Source organism: Oncorhynchus masou, chromosome 5 (assembly GCF_036934945.1).
Source record: "Oncorhynchus masou masou isolate Uvic2021 chromosome 5, UVic_Omas_1.1, whole genome shotgun sequence".
Classification (NCBI taxonomy): Eukaryota; Metazoa; Chordata; class Actinopteri; order Salmoniformes; family Salmonidae; genus Oncorhynchus; species Oncorhynchus masou.
This window is the reverse complement of record NC_088216.1, coordinates 61771475-61796213: the sequence shown is the minus strand read 5'-3', so window position 1 is coordinate 61796213 and position 24739 is coordinate 61771475. Positions and strand designations below refer to the sequence as shown.

At 45.3% G+C, this 24739-nt stretch overlaps 1 protein-coding gene across 2 annotated transcripts in view; it reads left to right on the top strand.

The window, feature by feature from the left end:
- The first annotated feature begins 8289 nt into the window (after positions 1-8289).
- Positions 8290-24739, top strand: part of LOC135540050 (transcription factor SOX-13-like) — a 51941-nt gene continuing 35491 nt past the window's right edge. The window contains exon 1 of one of the 2 annotated variants that reach the window (XM_064966367.1): positions 8290-8661. The gene's annotated coding sequence lies outside the window, so the exon portion shown is untranslated. Of the gene's footprint in view, positions 8662-13236; positions 13348-24739 lie in introns of those variants that run through there. The other variant, XM_064966368.1, reaches the window with a different exon arrangement.

The following is a 24739-nucleotide window of genomic DNA, read 5'->3' as shown; positions in this document are numbered from 1 at the left end:
GTGGTTCTCATTTCAATAATGAAATATCTATTTACAACCTTTATTATCCCAAAGGGAACATAGCGAGCAGGGATCATATACGCATCACATCATTATTCTGTTGATCTGTATTCCTTCTGTTAATTGCAAAAGCCAACAAATAGAAAACTGTTAATTTGAGTGTTACTTGGTTTCATTTGGCTACAAATTCAATTGGATCATGCTGCTAGATGCATTTTATTTGCAAGCAATATTGACCATCATACTGGCATCCACTTTTATGGTCTTTGGGTTAATACTGTGAGGATCCACCAGATGGCGATATGTACTGTGCAACTCATGAGAAATGTAGATATATTTTCAGCAGGGATTCTATACTTCTCTCAATTTTTTTTTGCATCCAGGAAACATTGCCTGTGACATTTTAGATACAAGACTGCTGACTGCAGAGTACCATTTACGTCAATCAACAATTCCACACATCTTACCATAAGTGGCCATAATATTTCATATGGTATTAATAGAGTATTATATAAAGCAGGATTGGCCATTTCACTGTTGGGTACAATATACCTGTAACATGATGATCGGAGTCAGCGAGGCCAGCCTTGAGTTTGCAGTTAACAATAGTATTAATAACATACAACACTAGGCCGGCTGGCTATCTGGGGGAAGTGTGATGGAAACGAGCAGCCGAGGACAGACGGGAGTTCACAAGTGGAGAAGGAGCAAGGAGCTTCGGCAGCGAGGGCTGAGGTGTCGCCTTACTGGTCAGGAGCCCTGCGCCTCATCTTAAAAGGAAGGGGTGCCACAGCTTGTGGCAACATGCGTCGCTCATCAGGCATCGTTGTCAAGTGCCAGATGACTCTTTGTGCTATGAGGGGAGGAATGGGCTGACTCTCAATGCCACACGCCTCCCACACATTCTTAAGTCAGGCTGAGAACAGTGAGGCTCTACAGACGTTGGCAGTTGACTGTCACAGTGGTGCAGTTCAAGCAAACAAGTTTTACTTGAAGATTTCTGTATGTTGTAAGCCAATTTAAATTATTTTGGTGGCCTTTCAGCCATAGAAAGCTTTACCAGACACACACTCATACGTAACATAGCATGCATAACATACAATGCCATAACATAGTCCTCCATAGGAGTGTTAGGGCCAACTCCCCTTCTCATCCCTCTCTGTCTCCCCACTTCCAGACAAAGGACACAGTGCACGGGTCAGATGCACCCCCCCCCCTCCAGAGACTATTTCCCCTCCTTAGACCACTCCCTAAGCCACCTGACCCCTCTCCTACCTTGGCTTGGCTCAGCAAGGTGTGGGTCTGTATCCTGCCTACCTCCCTGCCTTTCTCTCATTCTGTCTATTCATAGCACCTTCATTGAACATGTTTTGGGGCTCAGACTTGTGTGGTGGTTATTTCTTTCAACCTCTGCTCTGTCTATGGCCTATATCAAAACTTCATGAATAAATGTAATTCAAAAAGTTCAAATACACAACATCAATACAGTAACAGATGTATTGTAATGGGATTGTTATTTCAACCTCTGGGTGGCCTTGGTACCTATTCTGACTCGCAGGGTAGTATGTTTGTTTGTTTGTTAGTCTGTGTGTCTCCCTCTAAAGCCAGCACCCATTGATAGCATCATATCATGACCTGGACTGAGAATAGGACCAATAGGTATTAATACATGGCTATTATATGCATGTTTATTTTGTTTATTCAAAATGTGGGTGGAGGTCCACCTCTTCTTGTTTAAAATAAAAGGTGCTATCCTTGGAGTTTTTGTTTTGTTTCTTGTTTTTTTTAAGGTTTATGTTTCTCACAAATAAAGCATTCAAATTCATCTAACCAGATATGATGTGTTTCTAAGTCAAACTGGAGCAGCAGATGCAGCTAGCGATAGCTTGTGGTAATGAAAATACTACTTACTGTGTCAGCAGAAAGATAGACAGCCATCTCTGCCTTTTTTTGTTTGGGGGGTAGAAAGGGCGAATATGTGTAAGTTTGTAACATTAAGCAACGTTAATACAACATCAGTTTAGCTAGTGCTTTGCATGATGGAATGGCGATAATTCATTGAGAAAATGTAGAAATATGGTACCTCAGATTGCTCTCTGTATGTTCATCTCCTCAGAATCAATCAAATGTACAGGTGTATGTATGACATCTTACCTGCAGAGATGCATTGTGTCAAACATAGCAATCTGTCACCATCTCTGACAGAATCCAGGAGAAACTGTCAGAGCAGAGCTGGGGAACTTCCAGACTGGTCACCTCAGACAGGCAGACTTGGTCAGAGCAAAAAGGAAAAAGAATGTGTTTTCAACTTGTTCACAATCTTCATACCAAACAATCCCATTGAATGGCCATCGGCTTGGACCTGTTCACGAGGCCCTTATCTTGTTTTCACAGGGCCGTCGCGATGCACAATACATGTATTTCCCCCCAATTAACACCGTGAATAATATGCAGGTCGCCTTTAAAAAAAAAATAGAATTTGTGAAAATGAGGAAATGTGGAGGCTTTTTAATTGTGGTGACTTTGGCTGGAATCTGATCTACAGTGGCAGGTTTGTTGAGGCCAAACTTGTACCAGAGGTGGGAAAGTCACCCCAGAATTTGGGGAAAATAGGCTGCAGGACTCATGTTAACATATGAATCCTGATGCTTATTGATCCTCTATGATCAGTTATTCAATGTCTTAACGGTCTGTTGATATCTTACTGAATCTCGTGTATTAGAGCTAGGCTGGGATGAAGGCTAGCACACATAATACAGTAGCTCTTCAGGACCAGGGTTAGTGGCCACTTCTGTGGTTTACTGTGTTCAAACAAGATCTATTGATTTACAATGGATATTTCATAACAATGGAAAAGGTCCTAGCTGTGCACGGCCATGCGATAAGCCTGTGAATAGATTACTACTTCTCTCTTCACAACGACCCTTTATTTTCTCTGCAGATACTGTATATGTAGCTGTTTGTAGCTTTTTGTGATGTTACAGAATGAGAGACATATCTTTTCAGATGATTTACTTCCTGTTTTATCTCATCATGAAACTGACACCTGTTTAGCACACACACACAGACACAGACACACACACAGAGAGTGGCGGTGGCTCCAAATGAAGTGCCTAAATGTGTTGAACAAAAGATCTGCAGGGGAGCAAAAGGAGAAGCGGAACAAAAAACAAACGAGTAATGAAATTATAACAATACGGAGAGAGGGAGAGGTAGAGAGAGAGAGAAAGAAAGAGAGTTGGGTGCGGGTGCCACAATGGCAGGGAACAATCGTGCCGCGTCAATGGAAAAAGAGAGGTGGGGGAGGGCTATCTGGACAATAGAGCCGGTGACAGGAGCACAATGGAAGCAGTGTTTTCAATTAGACATTATCTCATAGACAGAGTGGCAGGTCTCATTGTGTGAGGGGGCTATTTCAGGGCTGCCTTTGTGTGGGGCAGTGCCGTACCCACCTTCCCTCAATCCCCCTCAACCCTGCCGAGAGACTGTACCCCTCCTGCGCCCCTGTGTGTGTGTGTGCGTGCGTGTACCCATGGAGAGAGAGCAGGCCTTTATGCAGCCCTCCGTCAGGACAGGGGAGAATGTGGGTGGCTACTGCGACTGGACCTCAGACAGACAGACAGACAGACAGACAGACAGACAGACAGACAGACAGACAGACAGACAGACAGACAGACAGACACAGACAGACAGACAGACAGACAGACAGACAGACAGACAGACAGACAGACAGACAGACAGACAGACAGACAGACAGACAGACAGACAGACAGACAGATAGATAGATAGATAGATAGATAGATAGATAGTAAGAGAGAAACAGAGATATATAGTGAGAGAGAAACAGAGACAGAGAGATGGATAGATAGTGAGAGAAACATAGAGACAGAGAGATGGATAGATAGTGAGAGAAACATAGAGACAGAGAGATGGATAGATAGTGAGAGAAACAGAGACAGAGAGATATAAAGATAGTGGGAGAAACATAGAGACAGCGAGACAGATAGATAGTGAGAGAGAGAAACAGAGAGATAGATAGATAGATAGATAGATAGATAGTGAGAGAAACATAGAGACAAAAACAGATAGATAGTGAGAGAGAAACAGAGACAGAGAGATAGATAGATAGTGAGAGAAACATAGAGACAGAGAGATAGATAGATAGTGAGAGAAACAGAGAGACAGAGAGACAGATAGATAGTGAGAGAGAGAAACATAGAGACAGAGAGATAGATAGATAGTGAGAGAAACATAGAGACAGAGAGATATATAAATAGTGAGAGAGAGAAACAGAGAGACAGAGAAGAGACAGAAGTTAGCTTGTCATCAGGCTTTTGCTCCAGCCCAGCAATAACACACCTGATTCCAACCATTCAACAGCAATAACACACCTGATTCCAACCATTCAACAGCAATAACACACCTGATTCCAACCATTCAACAGCAATAACACACCTGATTCCAACCATTCAACAGCAATAAGAGGCTTGACAAGCACAAGGGCCCTGGTTTGAGGCCTTCTCTTGGCTATCTCCCAAATTGTTGTCACAAATAGATTGGCTGTCATATCAAAGAAAAAAATGTAATCAAATAAAAATAAAATATTTGTCACTTGCCGAATACAACAGGTGTTGACCTTATCGTGAAATGCTGAACACAACAGGTGTAGACCTTATCGTGAAATGCTTGCTTACAAACTCTTAACCAACAATACAGTTCAAGAAATAGAGTTAATACAATATTTACTAAATAAACTAAAGTTTAAAAAAATCTAATCAATCCAAAAAGTAACAGGACATTTACATAACGATAGCAAGGCTATATACAGGGGGTACTGGTACAGAGTCAATGTGCGGGGGTACAGGTTAGTCGAGGCCATTTGATTAGTTGTTCGGCAGACTTATGGATTGGGGGTAGAATCTGTTAAGGAGCCTTTTGTTCCGAGACTCTGGTACTGCTTGCCGTGCGGTAGCAGAGAGAACAGTCTATGACTTAGGTGACTGGAGTTTTTGAAAAAAAATGTGGGCCTTCCTCTGACAACGCCTAGTATAGAGGTCCTGGATGTCAGGAAGCTTGGCTCCAGTGATGTACTGGGCCGTACGCACTACCCTCTGTAGTGGTCAGATGCCGAACAGTTGCCATACCAGGCAGTGATGCAATTGGTCAGGATGCTCTCGGTGGTGCAGCTGTAGAACTTTTTGAGGATCTGGAGACCCATGCCAAATGACGACAAGACCTCAAAACAATTTCTGTTAAATTGCCTGCATTCACTAAAACTCTCAGTTCAAGCGGGTCCCTGCGGTCTGTCTCAATAGGGTCATGTTTGTGAGAGGGAGTGGCACTGTGGCCGTATGTTTTTCCGATGGCAGATGTGTTGTTTTGCTCGAATCTGCGGAAGTGGTGTCAGAACGGGGGTGTTGCGGTCCCTTCGCTTCTGAGAAATAATGCGAGCACTTGTTATCGTTTAAACACGCATGACGCACACAAATACACACAAACACATACACAGGAGTGATGTTTTTGCTGTTCTCGATAACAGCCTACTTCTCCCATGCGGTTGGTGTGTGTATCCGTCCTCTTCTGTTTCCCACCCCGCCTTTTTCATGTTGGTGAAGACACCTTGGTTTGTGTAAGTGCACACATAGGCAAATCTGCTTCATCGCTTTGGCTGCTATCAAATCTACTGGAGTGTCAGCTAAGCAAAATAAAGTCAACCTCACGAGGAGCCACACAGCTTTAACTGTTATCTCTGTCGTCACTGGGTCTTCCTTTGATGCTCACAAGATTCCATGGTTTTTCTTGATGTTCTGGCTGACATTGTTAAAATACACATTCGCAATCATATTAGTCATACAGATGGTTATTCCATTTGGCAAAATGTGTGTGAACTCCTTAAGGAAAACATGACCCATCAGCCCCCTCTGCTAGGGTGAGTGATACAGCACAACAGGGCATTGTGAGTATGATTGTTCTCTATCCCCAAAACATGTAGAGGCCTATCATAAGCTTTTAGGATTGTCCTATGGCCCACTCATTACTAACCAAAGGCCCCTGCAGACCAATGTCATGGTTTTGGTAGTTTAGTGGTTAAGGTCTTCAGTACATTGTGTTGTTGTGAACACTGGTTGGGATTGTGGGTCTGCCGTGTTTGAGATGGACTCTGTTCCACCAGCACCACAGGGAGAGGCAAACAGTGTGCTGATATTCACTTGCTTCAGTCCAACCCACCAGTGGTGCTGAGAGTGCTGTTAGATTAGACAGACAGGCAGGATGACAGATCAGATGCAGGAGAGAACAGAGAGGCCCACAGTCAGATAGACATCTAATGGGTGAGGGCAGAAGGCAGACAGCAGTGTGGTCTGATACAGATCTTAGCCATCAGGGAGGGCAGGGGGCTGCCAACCCCACAAAAGGGGGGCAAAGAAACAACCTGGCACACAGGAAGAGAGTGTGGTAATCTTAGTCAGTTTGGATCGTGTCTGTTATGACATATATCACATGGAGGTAAGGCGCTGATGCAAACACACATAACGGACATAAATTGTTTGGTTTGTGGGGATAGGTCGGCTGAAACCAATGTGAAGTTTGACTCTTTACCTTGCCTAGGGCAATTCTGGTCCTAGGAGGCCATTGTGTGCAGGCTTTTGTTCCAGCACAGCTCAACGCACACATGCCAGATTAAACTAATCAAAATATACCAGATTAAACTACACACATACCAGATTAAACTAATCAAAATATACCAGATTAAACTAAACACATACCAGATTAAACTACACACATACCAGATTAAACTAATCAAAATATACCAGATTAAACTAAACACATACCAGATTAAACTACACACATACCAGATTAAACTAATCAAAATCAATGATAAATTGATTATTTGAATCAGGTGTTCTAGTGCTGGGTTGGAATAAAAGTGTGCCCACCCCTGGAGTAGGGTTTTCACATTCTCTCTCTCTCTCTCTCAATATGAAAGTGGCTTAACAACCTTGGCTCAGCTCAACTCAGTTCGGTTGGTTTAAGCAGGCAAGGTAGAGAAAGATGCATGGCCTGAAAGGCAGAGGGGAGAATAAGGGTGCCAGATCCTGAGCCTGGCAAACAGTCTCACTGCAGCTCACTGACACCAGAGTGACTCACAAATAAACAGAGAGAGTAGAGTGCACAGAGAGGAGGGGGAAACAAAAAAAACAAATACAAAATAAAGGAGATGGGGAGAGATTGAAAGAGAGAGAGGGAGAGAAGAAAAGGAGAGAGAGCGAGGGAGAGAGAAAAGACGAAGGGGAGCGAAAAGGAGAAGTGGAGAAAGGGTTCTGTAATCCCGCAATAGTGGTGTTGGGCCGTCACCATGGTGACAGGCACAAAGGCCTGTGGTTGGCCATTGATGGCTAATTGTATTCTTCACAGCTCTTTTGTTAATTGTTGTCTGCCCAGCTCCTACTTCCTGCTGGGCCACAGCACAAAGGCAGGAACAGGGGGGATTAGAAATGGCACATCAGCTCCCAGCTAGCTAGCTATAGTCTCTCTCCCTCTCTCCGAGCCCTCGCCTCTCTCACTCCCTGTCAGTCCTTGCCTCTCTCTCTCTCATCTATCTGAGCCTTTCTCTCTCTCTCTCTCTCTCTCTCTCTCTCTCTCTCTCTCTCTCTCTCTCTCTCTCTCTCTCTCTCTCTCTCTCTCTCTCAGAGTCCTTGACTCTCGCTCTCTCTCTTTCTCTGACTGACTGATGGACTGACTGGGTGAATGACTGTCTAGTTTTGGCATAGGGCCTCACTGTATTTCTCTGTGCTTCTCTGGTCCACCACTGTATGGCTCCCATCCACGTAACAGATGAAGCACTATGTGGTACAACTATTAAAAATAGGCTTCTGTTTCTAGCTACAGACAGTACTCTGAAGTCTTACTCTAAGTGCCACTTTAAGGTGATAGTAGGCACACTTCCACTTCCACCCACAGAAGGTCATGGGGATCAAACACTTTTCTCAATGTTTGGAATACTGTACTCCAATAAGGGATGTTGTGTCCCATGTATGTTCAGATTATACACACCTGTTGCTGAGCAGTTTTAGGTTAGGTACTTTTCAGCCCTAATGTATGCTCTCCTTTGCTGTGTGTGTGTGTGTGTGTGTGTGTGTGTGTGTGTGTGTGTGTGTGTGTGTGTGTGTGTGTGTGTGTGTGTGTGTGTGTTGTTTTGGAGGGTAGGGGAGGGGATACCTTATTGACAGTTTGATTATTGTGTCAAATGAGAATCGAGTGCAGAAAATACCTTTCTTTCCAGTCTAAAGATCATATTGATTGGATACCCGGGCCCTTTCTCATTATCCTCTATCTTCCAAGCCCGCTGCCGCGACAGTTAAATGAGTCCTTTGCCTTTAAGGGGGAGGTGAATGGCAGGGAGCGTGAATGTTGGACACAAAACACCAGAAAGTAATCGGGAGAAAGCGGGTTGAGGTTGTGTGAGCGTTGGGGAGAACTACCGCGACGCTGATAGCAACGATAGGCGCTCATGTAACTCTGTCCTCGTCTTCTCTGTAGACCGAAGAGAACTCGACACAACGCACCCTCTTGTGCTTTGCATGCGGTGAGCGATCAAGCGCGAGGGCTCGGAAAAACAGCGGTGGAGACGGAAGTTTGGAAACCCCGGGCGCCTCAGGAGTGGTGAGTGAACAGCGCGGCACTGGAAAGCTCCAGACGCACATAGTAGTTTTCTATTTCACTTGATCCAGGATTGGTGTGATGACTCCCGACACACTGTACTACTTGCTATCGACAACACATACAGTATTATCTATTGTCTATAGAATGACATAAAGCATAACTTTGGGTGCTTCGGGATGTTTCCCCCCAAATAGAATGCGCCCATCCTGGATCGCGACTGTTTCGAATCCCAAAGGACAATTTGCAACTTTCATATGTGCACCATATTCACAGCTAATATCATATGTATCAATTACTCAGATCAGGCCATCTCGACTATTCTTCAGTTTGATTCTGTGTGAGTGTCAGTTAGTGTTTTTATAGGCAGAACAGTGACGATGAACGCAATAAGCAAGAGGAGAAGATGCCAGTTCTGTTGGCAAATGCAAATTAAACTGTTTCATCTACTTTCCAGAGAATAGCTGCTAGTGTTAAAACGCAGATGTTTTAAATATATGTGTTCTCTCATGGGTTGGGGCATAATTATTATATAAATACTTTGCTGGGGAGGTGTTGGGTGTTTGCATGGGCAGACAAGGCATCTGGCATAATGGCCAAATGCCAGATTGCTAGTCCATTTTGGGCTCATTGAGGAAAAAAAGTGGGCCGGTGTGTGGGCATCAAAGAAAGAAATTGGCTGGTGTGTTTGAAATGCCAGGGCCGATTTCTGGTCCCAGTCCGCCCCTGGGTGTTTGGATGTGTAGATCTTTGTAGTTTTGGTAGAGTTGGAGGATTGGTTGGAATAGGTAAGGAAAGAGAACATGCTTCATAATTCAGTAAAGTTTTACCTTTTGTAGAGTCTATGTGCAATCTGCTCTTCTAGATCATATGGACATAGCTCTGGGTGGAGGTGACAGAACATGCCCATTGAGCCAGATGAGGCATCTTTAGTGGTGTCCAGTCTTGATGGCTGGAATGAGTCGATTGACAGCACTAGACAGCAGAGACATCTTCATGGACAATGTGTGTGCATTGTGTTTTATAAGCAAAGTATGTCACTGTAGTGTGCAGGGTCTGGGTAGTCATATCCTACTGTGTGTTTTGTTATGTGTGTTGAGCATGCTTGGTCTGGGTAGTGTGTGTGTGTGTGTGTAATCGGACTGTGTGTGTGTGTGTGTGTGTATGTAATCGGACTGTGTGTGTGTGTGTGTGTGTAATGGGACTGTGTGTAATGGGACTGTGTGTGTGTGTAATGGGACTGTGTGTGTGTGTGTGATGGGACTGTGTTTAGGTCTGTGTGTGTGTGTGTGATGAGACTGTGTTTAGGTCTGTGTGTGTGTGTAATGGGACTGTGTTTAGGTCTGTGTGTGATGGGACTGTGTTTTGGTGTGTGTGTGTGTGTAATGGGACTGTGTTTAGGTCTGTGTGTGTAATGGGACTGTGTTTAGGTCTGTGTGTGTGTAATGGGACTGTGTTTAGGTCTGTGTGTGATGGGACTGTGTTTTGGGTGTGTGTGTGTGTGTGTGTAATGGGACTGTGTTTAGGTCTGTGTGTGTAATGGGACTGTGTTTAGGTGTGTGTGTGTGTGTGTGTAATGGGACTGTGTTTAGGTCTGTGTGTGTAATGGGACTGTGTTTAGGTCTGTGTGTGTGTAATGGGACTGTGTTTAGGTCTGTGTGTGATGGGACTGTGTTTTGGTGTGTGTGTGTAATGGGACTGTGTTTAGGTCTGTGTGTGTAATGGGACTGTGTGTGTGTGTGTGTGTGTGTAATGGGACTGTGTTTAGGTCTGTGTGTGTAATGGGACTGTGTTTAGGTCTGTGTGTGTGTAATGGGACTGTGTTTAGGTCTATGTGTGTGTGTTTAGGTCTGTGTGTGTAATGGGACTGTGTTTAGGTCTGTGTGTTTAATGGGACTGTGTAATGGGACTGTGTTTAGGTCTGTGTGTGTGTAATGGGACTGTGTTTAGGTCTATGTGTGTGTGTGTGTGATGGGACTGTGTTTTGGTGTGTGTGTGTGTGTGTGTGTGTGTGTGTGATGGGACTGTGTTTTGGTGTGTGTGTGATGGGACTGTGTGTGTGTGTGATGGGACTGTGTTTAGGTCTGTGTGTGTGTTTTAGGTCTGTGTGTGTGTGTGTGTGTGATGGGACTGTGTTTAGGTGTGTGTGTGTGTGTGTGTGATGGGACTGTGTTTAGGTGTGTGTGTGTATGATGGGACTGTGTTTAGGTCTATGTGTGTGTATGATGGGACTGTGTTTAGGTGTGTGTGTGATGGGACTGTGTTTTGGTGTGTGTGATGGGACTGTGTTTAGGTGTGTGTGTGTGATGGAACTGTGTTTAGGTGTGTGTGTGTGTGTGTGATGGGACTGTGTTTAGGTGTGTGTATGATGGGACTGTGTTTAGGTGTGTGTGTGTGTGATGGGACTGTGTTTAGGTCTGTGTGTGTGTGTGTGATGGGACTGTGTTTAGGTGTGTGTGTGTGTGTGTGTGTGTGTGTGTGATGGGACTGTTTTTAGGTCTGTGTGTGTGTGATGGGACTGTGTTTAGGTGTGTGTGTGTGATGGGACTGTGTTTAGGTGTGTGATGGGACTGTGTTGAGGTCTGTGTGTGTGTGATGGGACTGTGAAGCCTGAAGTTACATAATTTAAGATGATTTAAGGCTTTAATTTCCAGCCTATGTCCTCATGTGTATCTGAGAGAGCCAGTGTGTGTGTGTGTGTGTGTGTGTGTGTGTGTGTGTGTGTGTGTGTGTGTGTTTGCCTTTACAGTGACTGGCTGCACACAAAGCTGTCCGTCAGTGGGGAGTCCCTGACCTTTCTGTCCATATCTATTCCTCACTCGCTTTTCTTATTCTCTTTTCTTTGCCGTCCTCATTCCCACTCTGTTTTCTCTCATTCTCTCTCTGTGTGTGTGACTGTGTTTAGGTGTGTGTGATGTGACTGTTTAGGTCTCTGTTTTGTCTCATTCTCTTTCTCTCTGACACACACAGCGAGAGAGAGACACACTCTTGCCCAATGGTTGTGTTGAGTTCCAGTTGTCTTTAGCCTACAGAGCAGAGAGGGTCTGTGTTAAAGCAGGCAGAGAAGGGAAAAGGGACTGGCATAGTCTGTCAGCAGCAGAGAGCTGACTCCATGTTCATGCTGTACTGTCTCAGCTGTCACTGTCTCCACTGTCAAACATTTCAGCGGGTGCACCTACCTCTGTAGAAACACACACACACACAGTTCCACCTACCTCTGTAGAAACACACACACACACACACACACACACACACACACACACAAACACACACGCGCGCACACACACACACACACACACACACACACACACACACACACACACACACACACACACACCCAAACAGTTCCACCTGTTGAGTGACACGGTGCATATGTTTCTGCTCCACTTCATTTCTATTGGCAAAGTTCAAGAACTCAGGGCAGTGTTTTTTTTGTGTGTGTGACCCATCTCCACTACACCAAGCAGGTCCATAAGGGCAGCAGAGCAGACAAAGATTGTCCTCTTTCTTCTTCTGTGGCAGTCTGCATTGCTCTCCCTGTCCTATTGAACCAGGGGTCCACAGAGACACACCACTGTGGAGACAGAAGTGTGTGTGCTCCCCCTGTGTGTTGTGTGTTCAGATCAAATAAAAAGTGATAGATTGGTTGCTGTGATCCATAGAATGTATTATGCAAATGTCCTTGGATCATCAAGTCATTAAACAATACGATGAATTTGTCATTAAAAACTGAATACACATGGAACACACACTTATTCAGTCCTTGACAAGTTAAGTGGATGTTTTAAATCACCTCTGTCACCTTTTTGTTGTTGTTGACATTTGTGTGTCAGTGATGTTGTGGGAAGGGTGTCACAGGGCAGAGTGATAAGGTGTGCTTGTGTCTATAATGAGGGGAGTGAAAGGCCTGTGGTGAAATGGAAGTGCATGTTGTCTCCTGTTGGATCTGAGACTCAAACCCCATGATTAATGAGCCAGGCAGATTTCTGTATGTGTGAGAGAGGATGAGAATGATAGAATATTGACAAAGAGGGCAGTAATCATTGACTACATTTTACTAAGTGTGTGTTCAAGAGGCATTGCAATGGAAGAAAATGGTTTCACACACCATTGCTCTGTGTGTGTGTGAGAGTTCACATGGTTTTGGGCTCTCTCCTTCTTGAGGCATGATATGATTTAGAGAGATCTTGAGGTAATATTTTATAATATGCTTTGATTTCATTAGCTACATGATCTTTGTACCTAACTCTGAAATGCACCACTTCAGCGCTAGCTATCTTAACACAGTGGTTCCTCTGAAAAAGAACATTTGCTTGAGAGAAGGGTTGTGTCATGATGCTGGCTTTCAATGGCCTCATCACAGGAAACCCAGTTTAGTGTGGTGTTTCACTGATTGGTTGATGCAGACTTCATACTCTGGAGGAGAGTTAGAAGATCATTGACTTTTGATGAATCTCCGACCCCTCCCTCTAACACCTCATCTCATGCGTACACACAGTCTCCACCTGTTGTCTCGTGGTGAGTGGTACCTTATTGGGGAAACATAGATGAGGATGTCTCAGACTCGGCATTGCTTATAGAGCTCTCAGAGACAGTCAGTAAACTCTATAGCTCAGTCAGTAGAGTCCAACAATAGAGAACACATCTTACCTGCTGCCCTGCATATCAGCCTCTCTTAGGAATTTTAAGGTAAGACTCCTTTCCACCAACTGGTTCCACTTCAGTCATTAATATACAGTATTATGAAGCAAAATTACTGAAAATAAGTTTAATCCATGAGTGTTTTCAACTTGCGATGTTCTAAAGTTCCAACTAAGACAGTAACATCTTGTTTGTGGCGCACTGAACTTCGTTTGTTTGTTGGGTTAAAGTTGCACTTTGCCTGTGACTGTATTTTTCTGTTTTCCAGTCATCTCATTTGTATGGTGTCTTTTCGTTAGATTTTTGTGCCAGTTATTAATACAGCATTATGTCACAACGGTCTGTAACAGGCATCGTCATCTAGATTCAGCCACAGGCCAATTTATTTCTTGAGGGGATGGTCAGGGGCCCGGGACATAATAATCATTTGTGGACTGCAAATTGACAGCAAGAAGCCCAAACAGACACTGTATAATATTTGACTACAACAATCATTTCAAACTCCGTTTACATTTGTATATGATCACATGTATCTCTCTCTTATGCGTGGGAATACTTGGGAACAGATTCCCAAAATTTTAAATCACTTTGAGCAAAATATTGCTCAGAACTTGGCCTGCGGGTGAATACATTTTTGTTAACCCCCCCCCCAAGTTTTGTCAGCAATTCTATATATTTTTTCTTCTAAATGTTCCTCCAGATGGCGAACCCTTGTCTTTTAACATCATACAGTCTATGATGTCTTTTCTACAGGTGTCTGAATGTGGTGTTGTTGAAGGATGCTTCATGGTAGACACATCTCTTCCTGTATCTCCTAACTCTGGTCATTTCTGGGAATGATGTCAACCACACCTGCTGTTGTATTGTGCTTCTTTACCTTGGTGTGAACCGTGGGTGTAGATTCAGGGGTCTGTAGTGCTGTTAGAAGCCGGTGACGTGTTCTACTATAGGGAGATATTCACTAACGGTAATAAATCAGTCTGAACAAGAAAGAACGGAAGCTGCTGTGAAGGCTGCTTTGACTTCCTCATGCCACAGCTAAACAGCTTTTAATCCCTCTCAGAATACATACGTGTGTGTGTGTGTGTGTGTGTGATCCTGTACCCGCTGCAGGTGTGTGTTAGTGCAGAGGGCACTAGGTGGGGCGCTGCTTCAAAAAGCAAGCTGCTACAGGACCAAGGCGTGTTTCGCCATGCCTCTATCTAAATAGATTTCAGGAGGATCTTTTGTTGGTTCAAATGTTTTGTTTCGCCCATTTCATTGTTTGTGTAACGTGAGCGATGCAACATCAGACAGTGGAATTTTACTTAATTCATTCGGCAATGTATGACTGACTCTTCTCTCACAAGTCTGTAAGAAAAAAACAAATGATATGGAATGGCCAAACATACTATTTAAGTGTTGAATTGTTAATTTATGTTTAGACAACCATAAGCAATATATTTTAGACAGTCTTCCTGTAAAATCCAACCACATAAAAGAACAGTTATTTCCCATCACCATAAGTTGTTAACGGGTGCCTGGTGTGACTATAGGTAACAATATTAGACTGCTCTTGCCAATGCATTTTCCAAGACACAGATGGGGAGAGGCAGTACATTTCACACAATACAAATCGTTCCAAATCGTTCTTTATGTTGTTCTGTGGTTAATGGAATGTCACTGTATAGTCCTTGTATGGATGATTGTGATGCCAACTCTCGATTGTGATGCTCCCTGTTCATAAGTAGAGCACCTCAACCATTCCTTGTCCTGGGACCCCCTCCCAGGCTAACTGGCGACCCCAGGGGCCACCATCATACGTCAGCAAAAATATATTTTTCAGGTCTAGTCTTATCATCAGGTGAATGATCATGGCAAGGAGAAGTAATCAACATTTTTAAAATGACTAGATTTCGTAGATTAGTTTAAATTATTTTGACCTTCCCGGAAGAATAATTTTCAACTCTAATATATCTAATATTTCTAGCTAATTGATTAACTCAACACGTTTTTCTAACAGCAGCTGGTTAATGGGCCATATGTTGGCAAAAATTAATATCCAAGTCAAGAAAGCTTACCAGCAGCTAGCGGCACTTTCTGCACTGGTAGCCTGTTCTGCACTGGTAGCCTGTTCTGCACTGGTAGCCTGTTCTGCACTGGTAGCCTGTTCTGCACTGGTAGCCTGTTCTGCACTGGTAGCCTGTTCTGCACTGGTAGCCTGTTCTGCACTGGTAGCCTGTTCTGCACTGGTAGCCTGTTCTGCACTGGTAGCCTGTTCTGCACTGGTAGCCTGTTCGCGGGTGCTCTTTCAAAGCCTATGTCAGATACTCCAGTGAGTGTAATTTGATCGATATGAGGAGATGAGATATAAAGTTGACATCATTATGAAGAAATTATATTTTTATAGGAATAACATTCAAAATGTGTTTATTCTGTTGTTACTTACGATACTTAAAAAAAAAGACCTAAATAAAACTGTGGGTTTTGGGACCACCGGTTGAATACCCCCCCTGCTATCAGAATTTACTCTGGGCCTTCTTAGAAACTCTGAGCGTTCAAAGTGCACACTGGACGCTCTGGCTGAGGAGTAGGGTTGATCCGAATACCCCGAGCGTTCTGACCTCACAACTGCAGTCAAGCACCGAAGCTAACTGGCTGAAGTTGGCTAGCTTGCTACTTCCAGACACAAATGTGAGAACACCTCACTAAACATTTTACTCTCCCTAGCAGACCTGGTTAGTGTTCATGTTATCAAGAGGGTTAGTGACTGAACTGTGTTACTGGCAATAATTTAATTCATTTTTTTTTCTTTTTCAGATGTTTACTGTTCATCTTTTATAACAACGGAGTTTAGGGCTTCTGTTAATTGCTCAATTATTCTGCGCTCTGGTACTCTCAACCCAGAGTGCTCTGAAATCAGAGTAGATTGCCAGGGTGAATTTACAAATACACCCGATTTATCTCAATGGGACTGGCCTTGTTCAATGAAGTCTAAATATATACACAAATAAAAATACATGAACTATTGACAGAATATGCAATATCTTAATATTTAGCAACTTTACAGTATTGTACTGTAGAAGGTCTTGATGGAGTAGTTATAGTTAAAAGTTGCCTACTCCCAAAATATTCTGAATTTGCTTCTGATACACTTTTTTACACTTTTTTGTTATTATTAACCATGAACATTTGCATGGTTGCCGTCCTGGTGTAGCCCCTCAGATACAAATATATGTGTGTTGTGGCTGTCAGGTGTGTGAGGGGGGTGAATATCACCTGTTGGTTGTCACAACCCAGTGTCCAGTGGATTTGTTTATCTCCCATCAGGAGAATTCACAAACACTCTATTGATCAGCACCCACCTAAACAGCATAGCATTATAGCCCACTAGTTTCCTGCTCCATTTACATGTCTTTCCCTTGTGTGTTTGAACAACATACACAACAGATTGCTTGTACCGTTAAGTTGAATTCCTCATCGCCGGACACACACCTCAGTGTGTGTGTGTGTGGCAATTTGCAAATGACCAGAGACAGTTTTTTTTTCTTCCCCATAGCTGTCTGAAGAATGATTTGCATCTCTTTTGGAATCAGTGAAAACGAATAAAGAACTGTGTGTATCTCTTTTTTTGTTATGCTTTCTGTTTGTCAGTGAATGCCTAAGTTAATAAACAATCTGAGCCAGCACTAAATGTGAACGTAACAGTGCTTAAATAAATAACCTTAACTGTGGAAAAACAACCATATTACGGTCAATTCAGTAGAATTCATTCTCTCAAATCCTCTATTTAATTATTCAATTAAAGTAAGCACATTTTGGATTAAGTGCCATGTATTTTTGTTTTTAATTTTATGGTTGTTTTTTAAGATGTCCACATATTATATAGGTGTATTCCAGGGGCAGACTGGGACCAGAAATCGTCCCTGGCATTTAACACACGGGACCAGTTTTTTTCTTCTTTGAGGCCCCCACACCGGCCCAGCAGATAATGCACCGTATCAGACATTTATGTAGTTGGTGCTGTATATTTAAGCAATAAGGCATGAGAGGGTGTGGTGTATATGGCCAATAGGGCTGTCCTTAGGCACGACACAATGCCATGTTGGCCATATATCAAACCCCAGAGGAGCCTTAATGCTGTTATAAACTGGTTACCAACATAAGAGCAGTAAAAATACAATGTTGATCATACCTGTGGCATATGGTCTGATACACCACGTTTTCATCCAATCAGCATTCAGGGCTCGAACCACCCGGTTTATAATAACTAACTTGACATGTTTTTGTTTTCAATTGTACAAAAAGACTGCCAGAAAGGCCAGATTGCAAGATCGTAATTTGATGACTCATGGTTAGCCTACTGTACATGGTAAGCTAGTGCACACCAAGTTGTACTTCACGTTTTTAGTATGGAAAACATCTGAGGATTTTTCTGCAATATTCAGAACATATTGACACAATTACATTTTTTTATTGAATAATAATCTAATTTCCTCAATTACATGTGGAAAAACATATATTTGAGTGAACAGTATCAAGCCAACAGCTTCTCCCTGGTTTTAGCTTGTGGCTATCACTGTCTAGCTGACTAGCTTTAGGATATTTTCTAGCCCTATACCAGTGACAAACTTAGTTATGGTATCGATACGTCAGTACACAAAGAAAATCTAGCTCACTTTATTTTGCCTGTTAGAAAGAAATAGCCACAAATTCATTCAGAAACGGAGGAAGATGATAGCCAGCTATAGCAAGCTAATGTTAGCCGATGCCTCTTCAACAAGAAGCAACTGTGACAACATTGATCCTAAGATGATTAAAAAAAGAGAATTCCCACTGAACAAAATCCACAATCCATCCCTCCAAAGACACCATCCAACGGGTCATCCACACACACCGAGAGCCCAAGTGCAGACAGCCAAAAACACAACTCTTGCGGCAAGCTACAGAAATAAACTTTGAGCAAAATCCACAAGCCACTCTATTAAAGGGAACCGAGCTCCTTTTCTCCGGAATGCCATCAGATCCATGATTGAAAACAATGCCGACACGTTGCATTTCGTTTTAGCCCGACATCCCCACACACAGACACACATACAGGTTTGGCCCCAACCACAGGGCTCTATAGATGAGCTAAATGCCGTAGCTCTATAGCTAGCTAAAGTTAGCATAGAGGTAGTAGAGGGAGCTCTTTCACTTACCTGGTAAAGCCCTGATAATGCTCTCTCTTTTGGTGCTGCTGGCTGTTTGTGATACTTTATATGCCATGCTGTTTGTAATTATACCCAATTTGCCCAACTCATTCTCACAAATGTAACCCACTTTTTACTAAGTGTTTTTCATGTGTGTAGACATAGAGACATAACATACATTTGCATAGTAAGTGTTGCTACACCCTACTTACCCACCCTTTTTTGTCATTTCTATATGAAGCACTTGATGTGACGGGTGAGCATGGCTTTTTATGTCCTCACTGTGTGATGCTGACCAGAGGGCATTGTGGGATTGTTAAAGCTGATTTGAGGAGAACCTCAAACCCAACTTTTTTAGAACAATACAGTATAATAAAATTGTATTTAATTTGGAAATGTTTTCTTGGGGTTCTCTAAGTTAGTATTATATGTTTTTCTGGCATTGAGAAATGGCTGCTACATGCCCTTTTAAGGCCTCTTACCAGCGAGATAATGATAATTTGTCTGAAAAAAAAACGAATTAGACAGGCCCACTGGGATAAAAATGGACCAACCATCTGGCATTTGCCCGAAATGCCAGCTGGCCAGTCTGCCCCTGGTGTATTCAACTGGTAACACAAAAACTTCAGTTAGGCAAACTCTAAATAAGGATGAGGGTTAAGATTAAAGTTAGTTATAGTTCCAATGACGTTAGGGAGAGGCATACAAGTTAACATTGGGTAAGCAAACGTCTCCATTCATTGCTCTGTCAGTTAAATATACCTCTATATCAGGGGTAGGAGTGCCGCTGGCACTTCTGTTTTTGATTCAACCAACCTAGAAGACCAGGTATGTTTTAATTTTTTTTGTCCATAACTGAACTGATTAATTAGCTCAGTTGGTCTGCTGTGGTGCCTATTTGGAGAATGTTGCAGTACCTGGTACTCCAGGAACAGCATTGCCTACCCCTGTTCTACATTAACAGACTGAAAATGTCACACTGTAGAGTATTTCTTAGAGTGTAAATGTAGCTGGTAAGCTACAAGTGATTCATAGCTATGATGGATAAAGATAGGCTATCGCACCTCTATTTAAATATGGATTTGGACAGCATGTAAAATACCAGGAAACACATCTGAAAAATAATAATGTATTGTTACTGTAAATCTGTCCAAGACCATTTCACCAATTACAAAGTTTGTTCAACTGATAAGCAGTGCAAAAGAGTATATTATAAATCCAGAAAACAGGCTATTTTAGGCTAGAGACTAGACTCTAAATAAAAACTTGATCAGGCAAGTCAGTTAAGAACAAATTCTTCTTTTCAGTGACGGCCTGGGGGCAGAACAACAGATTTTACCTTGTCAGCTCAGGGATTTGATCTTGCAACCTTTCAGTTACTAGTCCAACGCTCTAACCACTAGGTTACCTGCAGCCCTGAATTACCCTTCATTCCATCTGGGACAAAGCAAAAAAGAACACTTATCTCATCATGTGTTGAAAACTGACTTTTAGCCCTAAGTTTCCATAAAAGAGTGTTGATTCTTAAACCATCTTTATCTGTGCACACCCCTTTAAAGAATTGGATGATTGATTGGTTAATTGGGTTCCTTGTTGTCAATCCATAGCCTATGACCTTGTCTTGTTACTTAAGTTGCTCTCTGACTGCAGAGGCTTTGATGTTTGTTTAATGTCATTTATGTCGGTATCTTTCTGACATGTATGACAGTATATGTGTATGGCTGGCTTTGGCTCAGCCAAGTTTATCCAGTCCAAGGAGAAGAACCAGTTTTGTATCTCTCTCTCGCTCTTTCTCCCTTTTATAGTAGATTTCGCAATACTAAATGTGATATGGGGGGTTTTACACTCTTGGAGTTGAAGATATGATAAACTCTGATGCGTATGCACACACACCCTGTCTTTCGGTGAGGTTAGATACATGTGTGTAAAGCAGTGTGGCCCGGTAAGCCCAAGCGATTTTAGACATGATCTGTGTATAAAGGAGCTAGTTAAGAACTCTGGGCCAAGCTGGATCCTAAAACGGCTAACACCTCGTATAATCTCACTCACTCGCTCTCTCACTCGCTCTCTCACTCGCTCTCTCACCTCCCGCAGTTCTCAATACTGAGACCAGCTCAGCTAGCCTTCTTTAGAATCACCTGTTGTGCAACTTACTGCACAAAGACATCTCCATGGCAACGCCTTAGAGCCATGGCCTGTCAGTCTATAAGGCCCTCAGCAAACAGGGATCTATACGGACACACACACACATCCTCTCTCTCAGCCACATATGCTCTGTGCACACACGGGTGCCCTAAAGTAGTCGTCCTGAATGGGGCTAGGATATAAAGTGTGTCGGGGCTAAAGGAAACAGCACATTGTGTGTGCCTGCCCCTTTTAAGGGAGGAGGGGGCAAGAGGGGGCTTTCTGCAAAAGGGGCCCTTCATACACGTCCTTTCTTCCCCTTCTCTTGTTCTTTCTCTTTATTGGGAGTATGTTTTGTCCTCCTCCCCCCTCCTCTCTTTTCTGATAAATACCACAGTACTCTTCCGCTATCCACCACAATACATTGCCTGTTCCTAAGTTGGAGAGAGATGACAGAGCGAGAGAGAGAGGGATGAGAGAGGGATGAAAAGGCTGCTTTTTAACCTGCGTTTCTGAAAAGCAGAAGAAAGGAGCCACTGCACCAGAGCCAGAGTTCCTTTCTCTTCTCTTTTCTCTCCTTTCTCTCTTTTTGTGAAAAGTGCAGTTGTGTCATCAGCCTATTTATATGTCTTATTTAGAAAGCCTCCTCAGAGAGAGAGAGAGAGAGGACACAGGGAACGGGGGGAGAGAGAGAGAGAGAGAGAGAGGACACAGGGAACGGGGGGAGAGAGAGAGAGAGAGAGAGAGAGAGACGCAGGTAACGCAGAGAGAGAGACGCAGGTAACGCAGAGAGAGAGAGACGCAGGGAACGCAGAGAGAGAGAGACGCAGGGAACGCAGAGAGAGAGACGCAGGGAACGCAGAGAGAGACGCAGGGAACGCAGAGAGAGACGAGGGACGCAGAGGGAACGCAGAGAGAGAGAGACGCAGGGGAACGCAGAGAGAGAGAGACGCAGGGAACGCGCAGAGAGAGAGAGAGACGCAGAGGGAAGGGGGAACGCAGAGAGAGAGAGACGCAGGGAACGCAGAGAGAGAGACAGAGAGAGAGGGAACGCAGAGAGAGAGAGACGCAGGGAACGCAGAGAGAGAGAGAGAGACGCAGGGAACGCAGAGAGAGAGACGCAGGGAGACGCAGGGAACGCAGAGAGAGAGAGACGCAGGGAACGCAGAGAGAGAGAGAGACGCAGGGAAGCAGAGAGAGAGAGAGACGCAGGGAACGCAGAGAGAGAGAGACGCAGGGAACGCAGAGAGAGAGAGACGCAGGGAACGCAGAGAGAGAGAGAGACGCAGGGAACGCAGAGAGAGAGAGAGACGCAGGGAACGCAGAGAGAGAGAGACGCAGGGAACGCAGAGAGAGAGAGACGCAGGGGAACGCAGAGAGAGAGAGAGAGAGACGCAGGGAACGCAGAGAGAGAGACGCAGCAGGGAACGCAGAGAGAGGAGACGCAGGGGAACGCGCAGAGAGGAGACGCAGGGAACGCAGAGAGAGAGAGAGAGACGCAGGGAACGCAGAGAGAGAGAGAGACGCAGGGAACGCAGAGAGAGAGAGAGACGCAGGGAACGCAGAGAGAGAGAGAGACGCAGGGAACGCAGAGAGAGAGAGAGACGCAGGGAACGCAGAGGGAGAGAGAGACGCAGGGAACGCAGAGGGAGAGAGAGACGCAGGGAACGCAGAGAGAGAGAGAGACGCAGGGAACGCAGAGAGAGAGAGAGACGCAGGGAACGCAGAGAGAGAGAGAGAGACGAGAGGGAACGCAGAGGGAGAGAGAGAGACGAGGGAACGCAGAGAGAGAGAGAGACGCGCAGAGAGGGAACGCAGGGACGCAGAGAGAGACGAGACGAGGGAACGCAGAGGAGAGAGAGAGACGCAGGGAACGCAGAGAGAGAGAGAGAGACGCAGAGAGAGGGAGACGAGAGCAGAGAGAGAGAGACGCAGGGGACGCAGAGAGAGAGAGAGCGCAGGGAACGCAGAGAGAGAGAGAGAGCGCAGGGAGACGCAGAGAGAGAGAGAGACGCAGGGAACGCAGAGAGAGAGAGAGAGACGCAGGGAACGCAGAGAGAGAGAGAGACGCAGGGAACGCAGAGAGAGAGAGAGAGAGACGCAGGGAACGCAGAGAGAGAGAGAGAGAGACGCAGGGAACGAGAGAGAGAGAGAGAGAGAGAGAGAGACGCAGGAGACGCAGAGAGAGAGAGAGAGAGAGAGAGACGAGAGGGAGACGCAGAGGAGAGAGGGGACGCAGAGAGAGAGAGAGAGAGAGAGACGCAGAGAGAGAGAGAGAGACGCAGGGGGAGAGAGAGAGAGAGAGACGCAGGGAACGCAGAGAGAGAGAGAGAGAACGAGGGAGAGACGCAGGGGAGAGAGAGAGAGAGAGAGACGCAGGGAACGCAGAGAGAGAGAGAGAGAGACGCAGGTAGAGCAGAGAGAGAGAGAGAGAGAGACGCAGAGAGAGAGAGAGAGAGACGCAGAGAGAGAGAGAGAGACGCAGAGAGAGAGAGAGAGACGCAGGGAACGCAGAGAGAGAGAGAGAGAGAGACGCAGAGAGAGAGAGAGAGACGCAGAGAGAGAGAGAGAGACGCAGGGAACGCAGAGAGAGAGAGAGAGAGACGCAGGGAACGCAGAGAGAGAGAGAGAGACGCAGAGAGAGAGAGAGAGACGAGGGAACGCAGAGAGAGAGAGACGCAGGGAACGCAGAGAGAGAGAGAGAGACGCAGAGACGAGAGAGAGAGAGAGAGAGACGCAGGGGAGAGAGAGAGAGAGAGAGAGAGAGAGAGACGCAGGGAACGAGAGAGAGAGAGAGAGAGACGCAGAGAGAGAGAGAGAGACGCAGGGAACGCAGAGAGAGAGAGAGGAGGCGCAGAGAGAGAGAGAGAGACGCAGGGAACGCAGAGAGAGAGAGAGAGGGAACGCAGAGAGAGAGAGAGAGAGAGAGAGAGAGAGAGAGAGACGCAGGGAACGCAGAGAGAGAGAGAGACGCAGGGGGAAGAGAGAGAGAGACGCAGGGAACGAGAGAGAGAGAGAGACGCAGAGAGAGACGCAGAGAGAGAGAGAGAACGCAGGGAACGCAGAGAGAGAGAGAGAGAGACGCAGGGAGGGAACGCAGAGAGAGAGAGAGAGACGCAGACGCAGAGAGAGAGAGAGAGAGAGCAGGGAGAGAGAGAGAGAGACGCAGGGAACGCAGAGAGAGAGAGAGAGACGCAGGGAACGCAGAGAGAGAGAGAGACGCAGGGAACGCAGAGAGAGAGAGAGAGACGCAGGGAACGCAGAGAGAGAGAGAGAGAGAGAGAGACGCAGGGAACGCAGAGAGAGAGAGAGACGCAGGGAACGAGAGAGAGAGAGAGACGCAGGGAACGCAGAGAGAGAGAGAGACGAGAGGGGGAACGCAGAGAGAGAGAGAGACGCAGGGAACGCAGAGAGAGAGAGAGAGAGAGACGCAGGGAGGGAGAGAGAGAGAGAGACGCAGGGAACGCAGAGAGAGAGAGAGACGCAGGGAGAGAGAGAGAGAGAGAGAGAGACGCAGGGAACGCAGAGAGAGAGAGACGCAGGGAACGCAGAGAGAGAGAGAGACGCAGGGACGCAGAGAGAGAGAGAGAGAGAGACGAGAGACGCAGGGAACGCAGAGAGAGAGAGAGAGACGCAGGGAACGCAGAGAGAGAGAGACGAGGGACGCAGAGAGAGCAGGAGAGAGACGCAGGGAAGAGAGAGAGAGAGACGCAGGGAACGCAGAGAGAGAGAGAGACGAGGGAACGCGCAGAGGAGACGCAGGGAACGCAGAGAGAGAGAGAGAGCAGAGAGAGGAGAGACGCGCAGGGAAGCAGAGAGAGAGAGAGACGCAGGGAACGCAGAGAGAGAGAGAGAGAGAGCGCAGAGGGAGAGAGAGGGAGAGAGAGAGACGCAGAGAGAGAGAGAGAGAGCAGGGAACGCAGAGGGAGAGAGACGCAGGGAGCAGAGAGAGAGAGACGCAGGGGAACGCAGAGAGAGAGAGAGACGCAGGGAACGCAGAGAGAGACGCAGAGAGACGAGGGGACGCAGGGAGACGCAGAGAGAGAGAGAGAGAGACGCAGAGAGGACGCAGGGAGAGAGAGAGAGAGACGCAGGGGAACGAGAGAGAGAGAGAGAGACGCAGGGAACGCAGAGAGAGAGAGAGA